Source organism: Cylas formicarius, unplaced genomic scaffold (assembly GCF_029955315.1).
Source record: "Cylas formicarius isolate icCylForm1 unplaced genomic scaffold, icCylForm1.1 PGA_scaffold_6__28_contigs__length_40554024, whole genome shotgun sequence".
Taxonomy (NCBI): Eukaryota; Metazoa; Arthropoda; class Insecta; order Coleoptera; family Brentidae; genus Cylas; species Cylas formicarius.
Genome location: NW_026844347.1, coordinates 31,710,486 through 31,732,967, shown reverse-complemented (window position 1 = coordinate 31,732,967; position 22,482 = coordinate 31,710,486). Strand labels below are relative to the sequence as shown.

Sequence of the window (22,482 nt, the reverse complement as noted above, 5' to 3'; positions counted from 1 at the left end):
ACGCTACGTAGCAAATGTTCTTAGACATTTAAAGTCTGTACACCCTAACATACGTTTTACCATTGAGTTGAAAACTAATAATAACCTTCCATTCTTAGATATTTGTATCAATAGAAAATCAGACCTAATAATGGGTCATTCTGTTTACAGAAAACCTACGCACACACACCGATACTTTAATGCATGGTCACATCACCATCCGGCCCAAAAATGGTTAGTTATCAACTCTCTTGTTTAGAGGATTAAAACACCTTACTTCTGCTCCTCTCTCTAATAATTTCCACATTAAAGATATTAAGCGTTCCATCAAAAAGTACACTTTACCTATACTTGTCATTTTGGTCCTTCCTTACATTCAAAACATCACTGACCACATGTCCAAAGTCCTAAAGAACTATAATGTCAAAAACAAATTTACCACTTGTCCAAAAATATCTCAATATTTTCAGTCCGTCAAAGACAAAATTCCATTTGAGATGGCAGGAGTTTACAGCATTCCATGCATATGCGGCAAAGAATACATTGGAGAGACCGGACGAAAAATATCAACTAGGCTCAAAGAACATGAAAGAACCCTAACGAAAAATGCGAGAGTCTATAGAAATCTATAAGCAACCTAATAATCTTACCGCGACTCAGGTCTTTATCTGTCGCCAAGATGTGAATCGCCCCCCTCAAACAATATATATACAGGTATAGAGTAAAATGCGAGCCAGTTTCAGTCAAGCTCTGAAGAAGCCAAAAGGATGATTGGCGAAACGTCAGCAAGTTCGACTCAACAAAAACCGACGCAGGAGGAATCCAGAAGTTTTGTAAAAAAATTGCATTTTATTTAGTAAATTACAGATATTAATAACAACTCATAAGTTTTGCATTTATGTTAGATTGGGGTTTAAAAATATAGATGGCAAAGACACCCCTTGGTGGCTACTGATATGTAATAAGTTTCAATTTTTTCTAGAAACGGTTAACCTGAGTTGTAAAAAGCAACTCACAAAATTTTAAAAATTTCATATCTCATTAGTGTCGGCATCGAAAAGGAATCGCGACTCACTCGCAACGAAATTGATTTTTGCCTTGTTCTTTGACAGATTCGAATAAGTGAAATGTTTCCATTCCATAAAACAGGAAAAAGAATAAATGCTTCATTTAGGGGCAGGAAAAAATTCCTTCACTGTTACCTTATCGCCGTTTCAGGTAAAAGAAAAAAGAAAATAATATTTATTTAGAGTTCAACCGCTGAAGTCCGCTGGGAAATAAAATTTGATACTATCGATATCCTAGCCGAATAAGAAACTTTTGTTACGTTTTCCGTCCGCCTTTAAAGATTTTTTTGCACGTGACACGTTAAAGCTTTATCCCAAATCCGTGACATATTATTGCCGGAAAGATGTATCGGTCTTCTTAAAAGTATAAAACGGTTCCGGGAAATTTTAAATTTCTTAGTTTTCGGCAGCCCTTCCTTGCTGATATGAATAAAACTCTATATTTGAAAATTGAATATTTCAAATAAATGCTCCCCATATGTGTTTTGCAACAACATTAATATTAATTGTAGAAAAACAAATTTCCCTTATTCATACTTTTCCATTTATTAGTCCATTTTATTGATTTTGCAGTACTTTGAAAGAGAATGGACCAAGACCCAAGACACACCACTAACTTAATGTTCCTTAATGTTCTGTTTAAAAAACAAAATGGCGAAAATATTTAAACTTTACTAAACCTGAAAATTTACTGGAACTTTTTTAAAATACGTTAGTTTGGTTTATGAATAGAATGAGAAATCGGACATAAGAAATTGATGATAAACTGCCCGATCTATGGCCCGAAAAAGAGAAGAATGTGTGTTTTCGCATATTAGCTTCGATTTTCTAAACATATTTTCTAAAATTAAATTATTATTATGACTTTTCCTGCAACATCGCAAAATGTTCCGTTCTAATTTTTGGGGCAAACATTACTAGTTCGCTAATAGTTTAATAAATTAATCAATAAAAGAAAGTGACTCACCAGTGCAATCACTAACTCAAATCGTTATAATCCAATCCGTGATTTTTGATTTCATGCCTTAGATTACGCTGTAAGACATTTAGATTAAAATAATAGTGTTACGTTGTTGAAAATCCCACAAAAAAACTGATTGACTCAAAAACACTTTTATTTGTTGCAACTTTCTCTATTTCTGGATATGCGCATAAGCTTATTTCGATGCTCTCGGGTGGCGCTGCATTGCGCCCGATTTTACTCGACAATGATTCACAGACAAAGTAATAAAATTATATTGTACTTCATCGTTGACGGCTTATTAGTAATTTTAAACCGATGTATGCGTAACAGTTTCCAAGTTTAAATCACTTAATTTGCTTGTTCTACTCCCGTCTGTAAAATATCTAATTACCCACCGATCTAGCGTGCGGGAAGCGTCACTTTACAACGTCAGTTTCGTTTCCCATGAATCCGAGCCACTTCGGACATTTCCGGGAATTTACCGCACGGATTTGGGAGCGGATGTTTTCGGAGATAATTCCCACGCTTTGCATTTTGACGTCTGTTAATTCTGACGGTCATGTCAGTGAATGCATTCGTGTTGTTTTGCGAAAATGTACTCAAAGTTATGCTAGGCATCCTTCTCCCGTACAAAATTTCCGCTGGATTATGAATAAAAACATATTTCGCATTACACTGTACGATGCGCTAATGCGCATGTAGTGAAGTCGCGTTAAATAGGGTAATTAAGTATTTTTTTGCAATGCGGTAAATTTTATTCCGATAAAACGCGGGCTGCGGCAATTTCAAACGAAAATTAGCTTTCGCAGATACGCTAAAATATATATTTTTGAATATACAAATTAATAGGTATAATCTGTGACATAAAACCCGCATATTATTCAATTCGCGTGTGTGTGTACACATGAATAATGAAAATGCGCGGTTGTTTGCGTTCACATTTTTTGAACAAAACTTATGTAACCGTATAATGAGCGCAAATTCGACGATAAATGCTGTTTTTCGTACGGTCAGCATGAAATAGTTATCAATATCGTTTACCGGTAATTTTCCGCTCTGATGTTATCGGTATATCAATTTCCTCGATGCTCCATGCTTATGTTATGCTTGAAATCTGATAGCGACCCCGTTGGCCAATCGAATATAATTATTATCCGTGTAACTAGTGCAAAAACTGTATGCTTCTTGCATTTGCAAATCCAAGAAATAGGCTTATTGCACATTATTTATACGCTAAAAAATGTATATACAGCACAAAGTAATGAAATTTTTAAATAATAACTGAAATGCTGACTGTCAAAGTAGTGCCATGTCACACTAGTTTAAAAAGTAAGCACTTTTTGCACGAGTGATATTTTTTTGACAATCGTAAAAAAAGGGTTTGTAGTAATTAGTAACCCAAGATAGAACTCAACACGCTGTAACTATCAAAACTTGGAACCTAACTAAAAAATCGGGAGAAAAATGTCCTCCAACCTTGTTTATTATCTGTTAAAGTAAATAATAATAAATTCTCTAAAATTTCCATTATTAATCTCTACATTATAAACCCAGTAAGATAAATAAATCAATCGGAAACAGTAAAACGAAAAGAAAAATATCATAAAATGGAACTGAATAGGGTTTTTCAAATAAAATGTCAGTATCTACAGAGCTGATAACTTGTGATTTATTCTATGACTCTAAGTTCGTACAATAAATTGTTTGTTTCGTAAGAAAGTTATTAATTTTTTTATCATAGTTATTAATTAAACTGATTATTTTTTAAACAACTAAACTATTTATAATTTAGAATAAATATATGTAGATGATCACTAAGTCAAAAAATATATCACGGAATTACCTACTTCGATATACTTCGAACACTTTTTCTCTTCGGTTAAACAAAATTCAAATATTCTTTACTGCAAACGTAGATAAGATTTCCAAATTTTATAATCTGTAACATTAAAAGCATATTAAAATATCGAAGGCGATTTCTGTCTACCTTACTCATTTCATTTATTAGCGTGTTTCAAACATAGAAAATGTCTGCAATAAGTTATGCCAATAAAATATAACACGGAATAACAATTTTAGAACACAATATTGAAAACATACAATACACATAAAACATAATACATCAAACATAAAGCGCCCTGCGGGCATCTGGACATACATTAATGCCGAACAGAGATTATCAACTTATCACCGAAAGTGGAGAGGTGAAGAGGTGCAATCATCTGACTAGATATAGTTATTGATATCTTGCAAATCGATAAACTCCAAGGTGTAAAAGGAATTCTTTATTAAAAAATCTTTGACTTAAATTTTGGACCTGTTTATCGGGAGTAGTTTTGTTTCGGGCTTAAGTGTAGTAAAAAAAAGGGAAAAATTTAACCAATAGATACCAAAAATAATAATAATAATAATAAATAAATGCAATAAATTCCTACGCCGTCCCTGCAGTGGCGTACAGCTTCGGCATCGTTGATTGGACGCCGACAGAGCTTGATGATCTAAATAGAACCTTAAGGACAAGTCTAACTAAATTCCGCGTTCACCACCCACGAGCTGGCAGAGAGAGGGTACATCTACCTCGAAACATCGGAGGCAGGGGATTCTCGGATTTGCGAATATGCCACAAGATCCAGGTGGAGCGGCTGCAGAAATACTTCCATCAAAATAGCGAGAGCTCAGCGCTCCACCGAGCAGTGACAGGTCTAGATAGATCACTTACACCCCTCATGTTGCAGGTCACACACTATCAGTGCGACTCTAATTCTTCAATTTTCGAACTCGAGAACCAGTGGCGGGGAAAGGAACTACACGGCAGATACCCAAACTTGCTTGATAGTGCTGACCTTGACAAGCCCGCATCAGTTGGCTGGCTAACGAACGGCAACCTTTTTCTCGAGACTGAGGGTTTCAGGTGTGCAATTCAAGATCAGGTCATACCCACTCGGTCTTATCTTAAACACATAATCAAGGACCCGACAGTAACAACAACGAATTGTCACATATGTTGAGCACCTCATCAGTGGGTGCCGGATACTGGCCCCGAAGGAGTACACCACAAGAAACAACAACGTAACCAAGATATTCCATGAGGAAATAGCCTTCAACCTAAAACTTCTAAAAGAGAAGTGTCCGTACTACCGATACTCACCAGAATCTGTGCTTGAAAATGAGGGATTTAGTATATATTTTGACAGAACTATTCAGACCGATCGCACTGTCCAGTATAACAGGCCAGATATTCTTATTTATGACAAGGCAAATAAGATGGTGACCCTCGTCGACGTTGCAATTCCCGCACCTAACAACTTGCAGAAGAAAGAACGTGAAAAAAGAGAAAAATACATACCGTTAGCGGATGACATAAAACATAAACATAAAACATTGTTCCTATAGTGATCGGTGCAATGGGAGAAATACCAAAGTCCCTCAGAACCAACCTGACAACACTCACCGTAAAACCAAGCGCCTACTTTGAAATGCAGAAGTCTGTGGTACTAGCTACCTGCAACATAATTAGAAGAGTTCTTAATCAACCTCAACTTCAATAGCGCACATTTCATGTTTTGCTACTCACCTAGACGACATGAGAGCACTCCATCTTCCGATGAGAAAAAAAAATAAATACAAATAATAATAATAATAATAATAATAATATAATAGTATGTTATGCACCAACTGCGGTAAACGGCATTTGATTCAAGAGTTTATTTGACACGAGCGGAGCGAGTTTTTAATAAACGAGTGAGTTAAAAAGTTTACCGAATGTGTTGCACACTACACTTTTTCTGCGACCGTTAGTTTTCGATTACATTTGCGCAAAACAACACGAATACATTCACTGACATGACCGTCAGAATTGACAAACGTCAAATTCAAGACGTGGGCGATATCTACGAAATCATCCGATTGCTCCCAAACCCGTGCGGTAAAATCCCGGAAATGTCCGAAGTGGCTCAGATTCATGGGAAACGAAACTGACGTTGTAAAGTGACGCTTCCCGCACAATAGATCGGTGCGTAATTAGGTATTTTACAGACGGGAGTAGAAAAACTCTTTTACCACGCAAGTGCAAACTCTATTTCTATGAATTCGTTATAAACTATTAAACCCCGGCTACCAAAACTAACCAGCTCTGTCATCTCAGAACAGAATAAGCGGGACAGCAGCCAAAAGAATAAAAATTTTAGGAATTTAGTTATTAAGGACATGTTATTTTGGCGGTACAATTTAGCAGGATCGCTTTTCTCTAAGTTGGAATTTATTAAACGATTCAGAATATGGATAGGAATTTTCTAGCCCATTTCCTCAATATTGCTCAGAAAATTAGAAACAAAAATCGAATAACAATGCACGTTCCAAGGGAAGTTTCTTGCAAACATCAATATACCAGCTGCATTGTGCTGCCGTTGGAATATAAATTCCAAAGTCCGTATACATGTAGATGTACGTCATATCATATGCGTGATAAAATATGATCGGCCTGCAAATAAAAATCGTTGCTTGACGTAATATACGGCGTTTCTTATAACGAAGCTATCCGATTGGTTACTTTCCTTATATGAATTATGATTGTAATTTATTAGTCACAATGGAAATGATGCGAAATTTGAATCGGTTTCCAATTTATCGAACTTATTATTGCATTTGCATCGGCTGTGGGTATAATTCTCGTCTTATACAGATGGGCTTTGTGTTTTACGTTTTCGGCACTCAGTGTGCTCGATCTAATTGAATTGAATAAATTAGTTATTTAGTAGTTCTTGGAATATAAGTTTTATTAAACTCTTATCAACAATCCGCTGCTTCAATTAAATGAATTGAAAACTGTTAGTGAGAATTATTTTTTGATAATTTTATGCCAATATACTCCCATCAATTTAAATCACGATACTATGTCAATTCATATATGCTTTAGTTGAGATCTAACTCACTATACTAACTCGCGTATACCTGCGAACAACAAAATAAATTATATGTATTGGTAAATTTCTTGACACAAAATTTGTTACCACGTATTATTTATTTTTGATAGCATAACAGAAGCTTCATAAATTTTCAAGTAGATTAAAATATTTTATGAAATGATGTATAGATTGAGTGTGCTTTATTATAAAATAAGTTCTTTCGTAGTAGCGCACGGGTTTTATGTCAATTTATTAGGCTGTAATTTATAAGTGAAATTGTAAGTACAAAGTAGAGTCTACTTGATGTTTTGGTGCTTGATGCTAATTTCGAGAATATAAAAAAAATATCAGTTTGGTTGATCATCATGTATCCGAAAATGCCTCCTTCATTTTGAATTAAACTGAGTATAACTAATAACGAAACACAAATTCTCTGTATTAAAGATGTTGAAAAACAAGAAAATCTCTTGTTGCGGATTTTGCAATAATAATAATAATAATACTAATAATAATAATAATACCAATAATAATAATAATAATAATAGTAATAATGACCATAACAATTTATGAAAGTTTTCTGTGCACTAGAACTAATATCCTCAAGCATACCTGCAAAAAGGGACACCAACTTTTTAGTTTTGATTGGTTTATTTAGTTATCTTTATTGGTAAATTTCTTGACACGATATTTATTACCAGTGATTTTTTTTTTGACAACATAATAATATATGAAACCAGAAAAAGAATTTTTTAGTAGATTTAATTTTTTTAACAAATGATATACGAGGTGTGTTCAAAATCTTAATTGATTTTTATGTTTTATCATAAAGAATTTATTGATATATCAAAATTAATGTTGCGCATAAAACACGTGTAACATTTCTGTCTCACAAAAAAAGTAAACTTGCACACTGATTGAAACTGTGAACATACGGTAGTGTGTTCAAAAAGTCACCTAACATTTTGAACACACCTCGTATGTGTATATTGAGTTGCCTATATTATAAAATACATTCCTTTAAAGTAGCAAGCGAGTTTTATATCACTTTGTGATGTAGTAATTTGTAATGGAAACTGTATTCCAATAAAAAGCAGACATAATATGAAAAACGTTACTTCGACTAATAAACATTTTCTCGCCTCTCTCAGAAGATACAGACCGCTCTATTAAATGGGTACCAAAAATATATCTTTGTTATTATTTCAAAAACTGTTTTTTAAGTAACCCAAACCAAAACCATGCTATAAAGTAAAAAAAAATTGGTCTTACTTCCTATTTCTTTCCGAAATTTTGTTACCTAAATAACTGCCAAACTAATAGTAATCTTGTCTTTAAACAATAGAACCTTTTTAATGGCGAATTGATTAAAAAGAATAAGTTTTATTAAAAAAAATGAAAAACATCTCTGCAAAAAAAAAGTTGATTAAAAAGTGTAAGTTTTATTTAAAAAATGAAAAATATCTCTGCAAAAAAAGTTTGCGGACAAAGTTAGTAATGCTTTTATACAAAATATTAAAATTTTGTCAGCAGCACTTTTATGGTCTGATCAAAGGTATTTGTGGTCTAAATTTCATTAGTTTTTTTGTAACGTTCCATTAACCCTAGAAAGTAGTTTTACATTTTTTGCAACACCCTGCAAATAAAAATTGATATCTGATGTTGAATATTATGTCAAAGATCTGAAATAGATTTTGATACTAGTGGAACCATGTTAAATTATTAGCTATTAACTAAGGTACTGTTTGAACGTCCATGGCTGTATTGCAACTACTGTCAGTTATTCACTCTATCAGTTTTTGTACCGCTCGGATTCCGTATTAGCACTAACATATCTAAAAAAAATTACAAATATTCCGAACTTTTTTAGTTATCTTGACAGAAAGGTAATGAGTTCTCAATAATTATTCATGAAGTTCATTTATACGAAATGCTTTGCGATAAAAGCATGCCATAAATACGTTGGTGTGTTATTGCGGATCGCAAGTTGTTGGGCAAGTGGACGGATACCGAAACAGTCAGCAGTTTGCATTTGATGCGATGAGAATAAAAAATGTGAGTGTTTGTGTGCCATATCATAATTCACAAAAAAACAGAGTTTTTTTCTTATCCTTAATTGTTTTCAAAAATAAGGTGCCAAAGTGTGCCCGTTTTAGCATATGTTAAAATTAGCTTCTTTAATCTTTAAAAATTCAGCCAGCTACTTGCTTCCTGGTACGTGTAATAATTGTTAGACAGGGTGGTTATTAATTGAGTGCCGGCAGTTAAGGGGTGTACATCCTTCGATGATTTCAACAAAAAACTCAACCTGATAAATTTTTATTTAAAAGAATGTCTGTTTTATCATAATTTTCTTATCTCACTAAACATGAAATTGCTATGTGCAAAATTATGAAATTTTAGGTTTACTTTTGTACGACGCGCCTCTTTCGAGTAAAAGGACAGAAACCCATTTTTTTTTCTGTTGTATGCGACTATTTTCCTTATAAATTTTAATTATTTTTGAAATATTCATTTTTAGACTTTGCCTGAGCCATTTTTTTTTCTCGTAAAAACCAAAGTTTAGTTAGTTAAAAAAGAAATAATTTTAAAAATACAATGACATTTATATTTATTTATTTATATTGTGCGTTCTGTTGCCCTCGCGGCGTTCTGAGAACTAAATGTAGTGGATATTTTTATTGAGATTCTCCGAATCAGTAAGTATCGTATTCGGATATTCCTTGAAATGGGTTATAGGTAAATTCATATAGGGATAATAATTTATTATAAAATGCATATTATTATTAAATAATGACAGATAACACTCTATAATTGCAAGATGTTATCTAAAACATTTTGATCAAATTTGACTAGTCAATTAAGAAGTGGTTAATTGAATAGCTCCAACACTAGTAGTGACGTCTACGTAGGTTTGCTAAGGAACTTTTATATGAAGAAAACTGTTATAAAAGGATTTCTTAAAATATTAACACCCTGTAGCTTAAAAATTAGGAGAATTGCGACATATGTTGATATTAAGTTTTCTGCTTAATATGACAAAGGATGGCACTATTAAGTATTTGTCTTTAAAATCTTAGTTTTCCTCATTTCTTTTTTTTTTCAGCATAAATAAAAATACTACTCTTTTTTTTCCTCTACTTTGTTTTATCTTTTCATATACTATTTAGAACTCATTTAACGCAGTAAAATATTTGTTTTTCTTACTTTTTTTGAGAACAAGATTCCTTTTTTTCGAGTAACTGTATTTATAAATATACCGAGAACTTAAATAACAAGTTTTTTATATAAACTCTACATATTTCAGATAATAGGCTTTTGCCTTATTTTCGTGATTGCTGGGGTAGTTGGTAAGTAATAAATAAATATAATGAAGGTTGGCAGTAATTAAGACCTGTGAGCACTATTATAATTTTTTTAATTAGGAGGTACAATCAGCGAGACCTCAACCCCATCAAATGGAGGTTCGCCATCAAGTAAGCAAGATCACTTTATTACAGAATAAGCTATTAACTGCACCGAGGGAGCAATTCATATGTGCCTTTTCAAAATATTCTCTAACTTCGAAAAATGTCATAATGTAGAACTTAATTTAAATTTAAATATTTTTCCTCTTCCAATTTTTGCGTCTGTATGTTGTTATTGTCAAGATAAGTTTTAAAAAATATATATTTATGAAATACGGTTAAATTCATTAATAAGCGGTGCTTATTTATCATTCGTTTATGCTATTGTACGTATTTTTCCAGAAATCCCCTACTTTACTTTTCACAGCTTTTACTTTGAAATTGCACCTATCATACATAATTAAATTATCTTTTACGGCGATTAATCGACTATTGTTATTAAATTATTTTTGTCGAACGACATAATAGATATTAATAATGTATCTAACTTCCAGCTTCGCCGCTTACAGCGAGAACCCCGCATGTAGGGGGCAATAGAACCGGACCTGTTACGTTCCCAACCGCTGCCCCACCTCTTCAGAACGGCACGATAGCAGAAATACTTTAATATGTACCGAACCCGACCATTGGAAAAGAATAAAATGTAATCAATAGATTCCCGGTGTATAGTGCCAACATAACACCGTACCCCTAACAGAAATTGTGTTAAATTAGCTTCAGCTAGAGTAAGCATAGAGCCAGTAAAATGTTTTCAAGATTTTAAAGTCAAACGGAAACCTATTTAGAATTCATAGGTCGTTAAAACGCTTCAGCAGAGCTTCCAGTTGAAATCATCGTAACTGTAAGTACATTAATTACAGAACAGTTTAATTTACTGAGGTAATAGAGGAATAAAAACGAACTGAATATTTAACCCCGTTTCACATCACCGAACGCCGACCACTCGAATTCCATTCGCATAACGTCGAATCTGAATACAGGGTATCCGATTTTAATTTATTTCTGGATGCGGTTTTAGCCATCTTCCATTTCCTTGAAACGAATGACGTGCCATTTAAATCCGTTAGCTTGTTGCCTTCGTCGTAAATGTGAAATTGGTTCTTGGAATATCTTTTAACGTAGAACTTAATGACAAAATCAGATTTTTTTATCGTTTTTACATTTATTACCTTTTTTAAAAAAATTTGGTCAGAGCTATGGAAAATAATTTTCATTCGAAATCACCACAGATATTGGGGACAATATTCATGATATGTAACTCATGACGTTCGTCAGACTGATCGAAATAAAGTAACTTGTTTGATTCTGTTAGAAGATTACAGCGGGGCTTTTGATTCGATGATACTAAAATTCATTGTCAGAAGTTCCATTATTTTGCTTTTCACTAAATTAATCTTACTTTGGCAGAAGATCGCAACATATTATGCGGAACAATAGTAAATCTGACAACCTTTCTTTGAGACAGGGCATATCCCAAGGGTCGAGTTTGGAAACTGCTCTTCTCATCATACATCTCTGACTTTCCTTCTATTTTGAAACTCCTTTATTCCTTTCAAAGAAATGGAGTATTTGATGCAGTTCGAAGATTAACGAGAAGCTAAATTGGACATATCTTCAGCTAATAAACTAAACCAGTAGAATATCTTAGAATATTAGTCTTAATTGTCTAAACAGCTTGTATTTTTTAACTACCACTTGCGCTAATATAATATTATTAATAATAATAATAATAAACGCTTGAGGACGTAGTCTCGCTGCCCCGCAGCTGACGAAGTCCTGATAACCTGTAAGCAGAGCTTAAAAGAAGAAAATAATAATATCAGCTTCATTGAATAATTAACGTCATAACCATGGGAAATATTTTTACCGCAAATTGCATTTGCTCTAATGGCAGACCGGCTCACGTTCTATTTTCTATCTTCCAAAAAGTCAAGCAAGTAATTTTAAATAGATCCAAATAAAATTCTATTCTGCAAGATTCATAAAAGATTGAGTTTTTGTTAACATTTCATAAATCAACTTTCTAAATATATAAAATATTGAGATTCATGAAGAGTGTATGAAACACGGGAATGTTGATTTTTCAAAAAAAAAAATATCAAAAACGTTCTTTTCAATCAATTGCATTCCATACGTGTTTCGCTCGGGGTTCTCTTTTGAGTTTTTTACTATCGCTAGCGTTAATGGTTTTCAAGTTTCTGATAAAACTAAAGCCGATATTACGAATAATATGAATGCGCTGCAACTGCCAAACATGTTTCATTTCGGTAGCCAAGTTTCCATATTTTCTAGTCTTTTCTGCTCCCACTTTCGCGATGTTGTGGGAGAGAGGTACAGAAATATTAGCAGTCCATTTTTAAGAGTCAGTTGCTGATCTTGGCCAGTTAATTATGGGCACCAAGAGATGTATTATTTGCAAGCCTTTGATAGCCCCCAATAATATGGTCGATTGACTCTCTAGGCTCACGAAATTTCCTATATCTGTGTTCCACATTGAGCCCTAGGCAATACTTTTTATTGTTTCTTGTTCTGATGACTCGATCTTGAATAGCAACAAGAAATCTATTATAATCTATATATAATCTATTATAACCATTATTATCTTAGTAACGCCTGTGTTTAATTTAATTAGATGGGTGGAAACTAATGCACATAAGGTCTGGAAATTTGGTAAGTTGTTTGAAGTCGGAAAGAAAATCTGAATGACTAATGGTTTGCTCTAATTTACTATATTAACGGGAAGTTTATGATGATACTTTATGTAACTTTTATGCAAAACCTATCTCTATATATTTTTATTTCGAAATATTTTACCTACTTGTTTACTGTATTTTACAACATCTTATTAGAGGACCGTACACCGCGCCCTCTACTGACTTCGTGCAAAATATAGTGAAATAATTTTTTCTGGTCATAAAAAACTCTCGTGTCGAATTTGCTAATTATTATATCGAAAAGCTTCTAATTTATCGACGAATATGCAAATTTAATTTTCAACTTTCAATTCTCTAAAATTTTTACATAAAAATGAGATGAATCATGGAGAATACATTATATGTTGACAGATTTATCAGCAGCATTTCCACCAATGAACTATATAGTATATTATTGATTTCCAACGTCGACTGAACAAAAGATCATATAAGGTTTTTCCTTTTTTCCATTTTCATTTTGAATTACTGAGAAAAAGCATTATTTTTTCTGCCCTATATGCAAGATAGGTTATGGGAAACTACTTTTTCTTTTAGCTTCGGCTTGCCTCATTCTCGTTCAGGCTCTAGTGAATGTGCACCTTAAAGTGTAAAAACTAGATAAGACCGTATACCTGACAAATATTTTTGATAAGCTCACATGTCTTCCCAAAACAATTGCATTCGATCTAGTCTTCGAAAAAACGCTACGTTACAAATTTTTAAACCGAATTATGTCCGGGGAAATCTCCGGGGATTTTGCAAAGCCGAGCGGTCAGGGTTGAATATGGAAATGAAACCCCGTTTCATTGTCCGCGCCTCGGGTTCCAAACAGTAAACAAGAAATTTTGTTTGCGACCGAACGAAGTATATATTATTATATTGAAATATTACCACGCAAATAAATACTGGAATAATGCCGCGAAAAACGAATATTCGCCCGCCTTTGCGAATTTGATGACAGCGATTATGATTCCCGTATGCTTTTGCTTTTGACGACATGCTGTGATTACTCTACTCTACTCAAAGATAAAATGTGAAACTTCTACTTCGGGGTCAGGAGTCAAAAAGAATAATCAATGACGTTAAAGTCAAATTATATTTGAGCTTTTGTTTAACTTAATTTAGTTAATTAATTATTTAATTTACATAAAATGAAAGAAAACCGCTTCCTGTGTCAATCGAAATTTTTATGGACTGGATAGTTCCGCACACTTCATCCTAGTATGTCCTTTCTATTAATTTCACTCCGCAAGAAGTAATTTTCAAAAAACTTACAACGTCTGAACTGAAGACGTAGAGGGGCAAACACTGATTTTAGAAAAAAAAGTTTATGCAAAAGTTTTATGGTTTAAATTTAATTTTAAAATTATTTGTTTTTTATATATGCGATAAGTGCTGGATTGACATTACTTTTAAAATTTTAAATGGAACACCCCATATGTTTTGATATTTTTAGAATCCTTGCCAAAAATAAAGGTAACTTTTATACAAACCACTTATTCGTATTTTGTATAGTTTTGACAGAAATTGACATTATATATTTTTTTATGTTATGTTATATGGTCTTCCACGGCTGGCAGTAATGACCACTTCATCAAATTTTAAACATATTTTTAGAAGACTTCCTTCTAACGTCCTATGGTTTTCGAAATACTGACACCTAATCATTTTAAAGAAGTTCAAAAAAGCATAACATTCTTATTTTTTAATCAGGTTTAAGAATGTTTGCTATGGGTCATGGGTCTTTTTTGTAGGTAAGATAATTCAGAGATTTACATCATCATTTTTTATATCGTCAAAGATGTAGAATAATATATATAATTATGATAGAAGTTTAAAAATTTAAAACAAGTAACAGTAACAAGTAAAAGCAACAAACAACAGCAACTGTAAAAATTAAAGTAAAAACTAAGGTAAAGCAAAATTGAAAATCTACCGTAGGTTTTCAAAATATCCACTATTTTGAATAATGCACGTTGTATAAAACACCTCTATAATTTTGCATTAAAAAATATGTAATCTCAATTCCTGTCTAAGTTACACAAAATTTGAATAAGCAGTTTCTATAAAAGTTTCCTCCAAGTTACATTCCAACACTTATCGAACACCCTGTATATAAAAAATAAATAATTTTAAAATTTAATTTAAACGATAAAACTTTTGTATAAACTATTTTTTCCTGAGATAAGGTACAGGCCTCTAATAAAGTGCCCACCCTGTACATCTAACTAAGAAATACTAGGGCATATAAGGCTAAAAAAGAAAAATAACGTCAATAGATATTTAAAAAATCTCTATTAGTCTCGAAATACGCAAATTTGCGAATTTCTGCTTAGATTTTTAATAAAATTCGCTTTGTTTTAAACATTTATTATTATACCCACCAAATTTTGTATTTTTTTTATACCACTTATTTTTATTCTTCAACCTTGAAATAGTAACAGCTAAGTCGTTTTTTGGTTGAGGTTATGCAATAATATTGAAATTATTTTATTTACAAAACTTCTGAATTCCTCGTGTGTCGGTTGTTGTTGAGTCGTACAAATTTTTGCAAATGGTATTACAGTGGTCTGTTGAAGTTTCTTTGAAAAATTGAAATTATTTGTATTTTTATATTTTATTCGAGATTTCGATCACAATGTAGATCTTTTCAATAATCTAGTCAAAGTCAAACATACGCCAACACTCGGCTGAAGATTTGTCATCCGAAGAAATCCGAAAATACTTAGTTTTCAATATTAATTTAATTATTACAAAAAAACTCTAAAAATTAAAGTAAAAACTAAGGTAAAACAAAATTGAAATTCTACCGTAGGTTTTCAAAATATCCACTATCTCGTCTATTTACTATATGTACTTTTTTTTCTCAATTTTGTGAAAATTTGGCAACGTTCTTTATAATGAAAAAACTCTAATTTTGCTATATTTAAATAAAAATTGTGAAGTCAAGTATTTTTATGAACATTTATTAAATAATAAACTTTGTTCTAAGAAGTCAATACTAAGGAAAATGATGAAAACGGCTATCCAAAATCATTATAGTGAGTACCATTTTCAAAAATTTAACTTCGCTACGCCTTCCTATATACAAAAAACCCGAAAAAAATCTAACCAAATTATCATGAAACTTGAGTTTTCAGAAAAACAGATCACAGACCACAGAACCAAAAATGTTCAGGTTTTCACAGTTATTTATTCCCATATTACAGCTATTTCGACAACACCGTGCCTTTATCAAATACAAAACATAACAATATTCAACAATAGTAATAGACTCTTAATTACAAGTGTAGGGTAACAACGGAGACGCATTTAAATTCAACTCCTCATTATGTAAAAAATTTAGTTTTTTGCTTTTTGTTTCATTATGTAAAATATCAAGAATATCGTCAAACTTGTGTATTTCTGAATTTAAATGAATTACGTATTTATTTTAATAGGCTCTTTTATGTTTATGGTGTTTTCAGTTTTAAAAGCAATCTTAAATTTAAATAGAAATTTTGTGAGAGTGAGGCTAATTTGAGTTATTATGAATTACTGTGTCCGTGTGTGAGGGATTATCGTAAATGGAAAAATCTAATTTGCTCTATAATTTAGTTATGGTTAAGTCCAGAAAGTTTATACAGTTAATTAGTTTCGTCTCTATGGTAAATTTTATATGTTTAGGAATGGAGTTAGAGTGATTTGAAAAAAGACTGCAGTTCTAAGTAAAAATATTGACTATGTTTATTAGGACTTTTCTAACTATGCAATTCATTTAATTTCAAAAATACACAAGTTTTTTACATAATGAAACACAAAGCAAAAAATTAAATTTTATTAAAAATTTTTAAAATTATTATTAAAAAAAAAAATAATTAAAGATATTCGAATTTACTACTTAATTACCAATTGGATTGAAATGTTTGTTAAATTTTGAGTTTTTTATAACCCTACACCTGTAATTAAGAATCTATTACCACCTAATTGTACATATAGATGTCGGACTATTGTCATATTTTGTATTTGATAAAGGCATGCTGTTGCCGAAACAGCTGTTTGTTCTAATTTAATTCATCAAGTAAAAGCCATCTCAGTTCAAACCTTGTACATTGTTTTGTTATAGTAATAATGAATGTAGTTCGGGTAAAATTTGGCCGAAGTCCTGAACCCACAAACTGCCGCTCAAAAAAATTGAGTACAGTAATTTTAACTGTCTAACTCACTGACATAATGTTATATTCGTCGAAAAACCTTTCAGATAATACGCCCCGATAGACACAATCAATCATTTTAAGTCGAAACGATTTTTCATTGTCGCATCGGAACCATCGGCGTCAGTTTAGTCCTGGAATTTAATAGTAATTTTCAAGATAATGCTCATTGCCATTAATTCGTTTGAGCGATAGTAAACAACAATCATAAAGTCGGATGATATGCATTTTCATTTCCTTCATTGTCGTGGATTCCATTTCCGAAAAATGTTTTCTGCCCTGCTATTCCGACTGCCAAACTGTCAAACAAATCTGCGGACTGAAACTGACGAATTATTATTAAATTTAAATGGGCGTAAATTTTAGGGTACCCTTAAGAAGGAAAGTTCTGAACTTTCAAAGCGCATCCGATCTGAAAAAATACTTATTAATCAGAAGGACCTTCTGGACCCTCAAACGACATCCGAAATGAAAGCGGCTAATTATATCTAGATAAATATTTATTAATATGCACTGCGTCATGTGTCAGTGTTTGCTAACCTAACGTCAATTTTTATGGGCGTGATTTTTCGGGGACACTTTAAGAAATAAAGGTCTGAGAGACCTGCTACTTTTCCCAATACGCGAAAGCAACGCACAAAAATATAATCTGGACGAAATCGGACTGAAGGAAATATCTAATAGCGTCTAGACTACTAAATTTTCCCTTTCAGGCCTCGCAAAATACAACTTATTCCATAAAGAGAATTTTCTTTAGATTTGGAGGAATAACCGTTGTGGCAAAATGTCTGCTGAAAATAAGCTTCAGCCATATGTATATTTCAGGTCGGAAGTTTTGAAAAAGGCGGTATGGAACTGCGTATGGTTTAACTGCTGAAGATTTCGGTTTTTCTAATTATTAAACTTCAAAGTTAAATGTATCTTTTGTCGCAGCTTGAGGCTTGCTAAAATGCTAGTAAATTTAGTTATGAGAAGAAGAGCAGTATTAAATATTTAAATGTCGTATATTCCTGATCATTCATGTCCTGACGGCTTACCATTCAGTAAGATGAGGTCAAGTGGACCCCCCATTTACTAATTCATCATAAAAATGTATTCTACATATATTTTTTATAAGTACTGATGATGGAAAATTGATCCTCCAAAATATTTTTTTTTAATTTTGATTTTAACAATATTTTTTTATAATGAAAATTTTATGCACTTTTAATTAAAAAATGGATTAAATATATTACCGACTTAAAATTATTTGTTTATTTTCGTATTATTAACTACCTTTTAAGCTAACAAATGAAAATTTAACTGACTTCTTGGTAAAAAAATGTTTTTTTTTGTCGGTCACATGCTTTATCCATATAAAAGAAAGAAAATTTCTCTGCTCGTCATTAGTTTCAAAAAAATGAATTTATTTATCAGTGATAATTTAAAACAATAATACAAAATATTATTATGGAACAAATTTTATTATTATTTATGCTATTTTTTTTAACAATATTATAAAGAATACTATCATTTTTTTAAAATATTTTTTACCAAACAGCGTAAATTTAGAAAAAAATAATCAAACTTAAATTTTTAAAACTGTTATGGTCTATATTTATTTTTTCTAGGTAATTTAGTAAATTATTATTTTTAAATTTACTACTCAACGCTCCATCTTTAGTTAACAAAAGAAAAACCGCTCCGTTTTTATTTGTTTTTCACGTATCCTAGTAAATAACAAAATTCTTTTAGAAGTCATTCCTGTCTATTCGTGATATAAGTTTATACGCAAAGCATGAAATAATTATTAAAAATAAAAGTTGAAGTGTTGTTGAGTTGTGTTTTTTTAGTTAATATTTTAGTACTATAATTTTTAATTGTAATAATAATATTTTCTGTGATTTAAAATGGGCCGAGTGAATTATGAAATTATGTGATTAAAAAATTAGTTTTAATCATTATTTAAATATAATTTTGACAATTTTGTTAATCATAAAAATGATTTTGGTGTTGATGCTGATTGCACTTTTCCGCTACATCTAAGGGCAAAGTAGCGTGTGGTGGCTTAGCGGAGAGTGTAAAAAGACAAGCTTATCGTGCTAGTCTCCAAAACAACCACATAACAACCCCACTTTCCTTTTTTCAGTGGTCCAAAGTTCTTTTTAAAAAAAATACCAACCACGATTCGAATGCTTGACTACAATAAAAAATACTCGCCAATTTCATTATTACAAACCATTGGAAAATTTTTCACTAGAATGCAGCCTCGTTTCAGATGAAAAAGTATTTATTATATTATATTAAAAAATATATATAGATTAATTTTTTATCATCAAGTGGTAAATGGGGGGTCCACTTGGCGTGATCTTACTCCATTAAGAAATCACCAGAACTAGACAATTGCCCCTGTATAGTCGAGAATTACACAAAACGTCAAGTCCAGCATATATTCGATTATAAAAGATGTCCGCGTTACAACAGATCCCGGCACTGCCAACTACCGTTGACGGCTATCGCCGGCTGACTTAGCATATACGCTTTCATCCTCGAGACCCCTTTTCTCGAAAGATTGCTTCACCCTGAGGCATCCGATTCCAACCGTGAAACCGGGTTCGCCCTCTAACGCCCCGGTATTAATTGCAGCTATCATTTCAGTTTCCGCTCAACTCTCTCGTTAGAGCACCAGCCGTGCCAGTGCGTCCAAGTGAATATGGTTTTTTTTGAGCGTTTACAGAGTCACCGCAAAAATTCAATGCCAAATCGACCGTGCTATTTCAGTGGATGTCTTTCGCGCATTCCCTACACTAGACTGTACAGCGTATCCTATTAGTGATGGTTTTACAACATACCACCTTCCTTATTAGTAAAACGGCTTTTGTGAGGCAAGGTTACTTTTTTATGAAATGAAACGAATAGAAACGTCATAGCTATTTTGGATTTCTTGAATCTGAATTAGATTTTGAAAATTTTGAATATTTTTTGCGTAGGATATCGTGGCGTAATCAAAGTTCTTCTGATACTCACAAATATTAGAATAGCTGTTTGCTTAACCAATCCCATATGCTACTAACCAAACTTTAAAATCACTCAGTTCAGGGACAGGAATTTACACTTCCAAACCGAAACAACAGAAAATCAATCAAAAACCAAAAAAAAAAAACAAATCTCAGAGAATCTTCAAATCTCGTTTTAAATTTTTCACATATAAAGTTCAAAAAGCGGCAACCGAAGGAAGATTTGTAGTAGCCACAGTAGCCTGTGGAAGTCTCTTTGAGTTAAGCAGCTTGGGACCTGTGAATTTCATGTCTATGAGTATCATCTAAGACTGACATCTAAGTATTTTATGAATGTGGCTTTAATCTATCGTGCATATTTAACCATTTCAATTCTTGCATGTTATGCCTCAAACAGTCCCTTGGTTTAAGGTTAAAATTGAAGCGAATATACGAATTTTTAATTCTTTTCAATCTTTTCTTAGACTGAAGAATAAGACACACATACACGTAATAGTTCTGCTCTTATATAAGTTTCTTAATGAACCAATTTTCAGACTTTTTTAACTGAAAAGTCGAGCCAAAGAGATACGATATTTCTGTCTTTATTTACCACGGGAATAGCTGACATTTGACATTTTGAACTTAACAGTTTTTAATAAACGAGTGAGTTAAAAAGTTTACCGAACGTTTTGTATACAATACGTTTTCTACGGCCGTTAGTTTTTTGGTACATTTTCGCAAAACAACACGAATACATTCACTGACATGACCGTCAGAATTGACAAACGTCAAAATTCAAAGCGTGGGAAATATCTCCGAAAACATCTAATTGCTCCCAAATCCGTGCGATAAAATCCCGGAAATATCCGAAGTGTCTGGGATTCATGGAAAACGAAACTGACGTGGTAAAGTGACGCTTCCCGCACGCTAGGTTGGTGGGTAATTAGATATTTTACAGACGGGAGTAGAAAAATAGTATTACAGTAGTCTGTGGAAGCTTTTTCAAAAAAAAATGTTCAGCCTTTGTTGTGTTCAAGAACATAACTGCGGAACAATTTATTTTTAAAGCAAAATCAAAGTTCATGCGTAACTGAGCATCACAGACATACCGCTGCATGCAATTCGAATTGATGAATAATATGATGGCTAAACTAAATTTGTTCGTTTTTTTAATGGAACACATGTCATCTTATAGTTATTTTATTACAAATATATGGTACGGCTGTCAATAGGACATGAACTATTTGTCGTTTCGCAACAAGTAAATGCTACAGTTTAACTAATGAGTGACCCAGGGAATATGATAGACCTTTGTTAACGACAAATAATACAAAATCCTTACTACAGGCAACCAGGCAATGTTATTATAAACGACGGTTAAGTGTGAGTCGTGAATTGGGGTCGAAATACTGAAAATGTGATTTTTCTTTTTAGTGGCAGAAAATGGACAAGTGGTGCTAATGGGTAAATAATAAAACTAACACATATTTGCCAATAGAGCACTTGGATTATTACTTCTCTCTGTGAAAGTAAAGGTAAAGGGACAAGTTTTTTTTACAAATACTTGGGGCTGTACTCCTTGAAAACTGAGTTACAATATTGTGCCGATTTTTCCCAAAGGTCACTGAATCGACGTATATATTTACGCGGAAAGAGTTCTCATAATATTCTGTAGACCTAAAATAATGTTTGTTTATGGATTCAACAATCAACAACTCGATCTAAAAAATATACCTTTATTACGACATTTGTTTTATAATAATATCTATAAATGAAGATTTTTTACTTAAACATAATATTATAAAGAAAAACCCTCAACTAATCAGATTGTGTTTCATGGTGGACTCCTCAGACTTCAGAAAAATAAGGTCTTAAAAACAATGAACCGAAACGCCAGTTCCAAATTTTAACCGCGGCAACGCTGCGCACAGACTTTTTTCCAAAACTCCGAATCGCTCGACGCCGTAGCAGCAACACCAAATCTGAATTTAAGCCATATTAATCACAATCAAGCCGGGGGCTTTCCGTATCAGTCACGAAGGCAAATGGATTTAGAGAAATGAAATAAGTCGTTGCTCAGCTGTATGTAGGACAGTTCATCGGAATGATGAAAAATGGACGGCTACTGGAAGGGTTGCTTCAGCGGATTGCAAGTGGCGGAGAAGAGATGCAAGACGTCGTCAATTGTAAACGGCGAGTGTCTCATTTCGTTGCCCTATCCATCACATCTGCATTCTTCCCGTTGAACCTAATAAGCTGACATGCTTGGAAATTGACCATCATATTCTTTCGCAAACTAA

General features: G+C 32.6%; 1 long non-coding RNA gene across 2 annotated transcripts; it reads left to right on the top strand.

Moving 5' to 3' along the window:
* The first annotated feature begins 8,822 nt into the window (after window positions 1-8,822).
* Window positions 8,823-22,049, top strand: LOC132703601 (uncharacterized). Of its 2 annotated transcripts, none has more exons than XR_009619104.1 (6): window positions 8,823-8,966; window positions 10,219-10,261; window positions 10,337-10,387; window positions 10,813-11,159; window positions 21,617-21,717; window positions 22,035-22,049. It is a non-coding gene; the product is annotated as an uncharacterized LOC132703601 (long non-coding RNA). The 2 variants fall into 2 exon arrangements; XR_009619105.1 differs by lacking the exon at window positions 22,035-22,049 and having other exon boundaries at window positions 8,825-8,966; window positions 10,813-11,043; window positions 11,104-11,159; window positions 21,617-21,631.
* The last annotated feature ends 433 nt before the right edge of the window (window positions 22,050-22,482 follow it).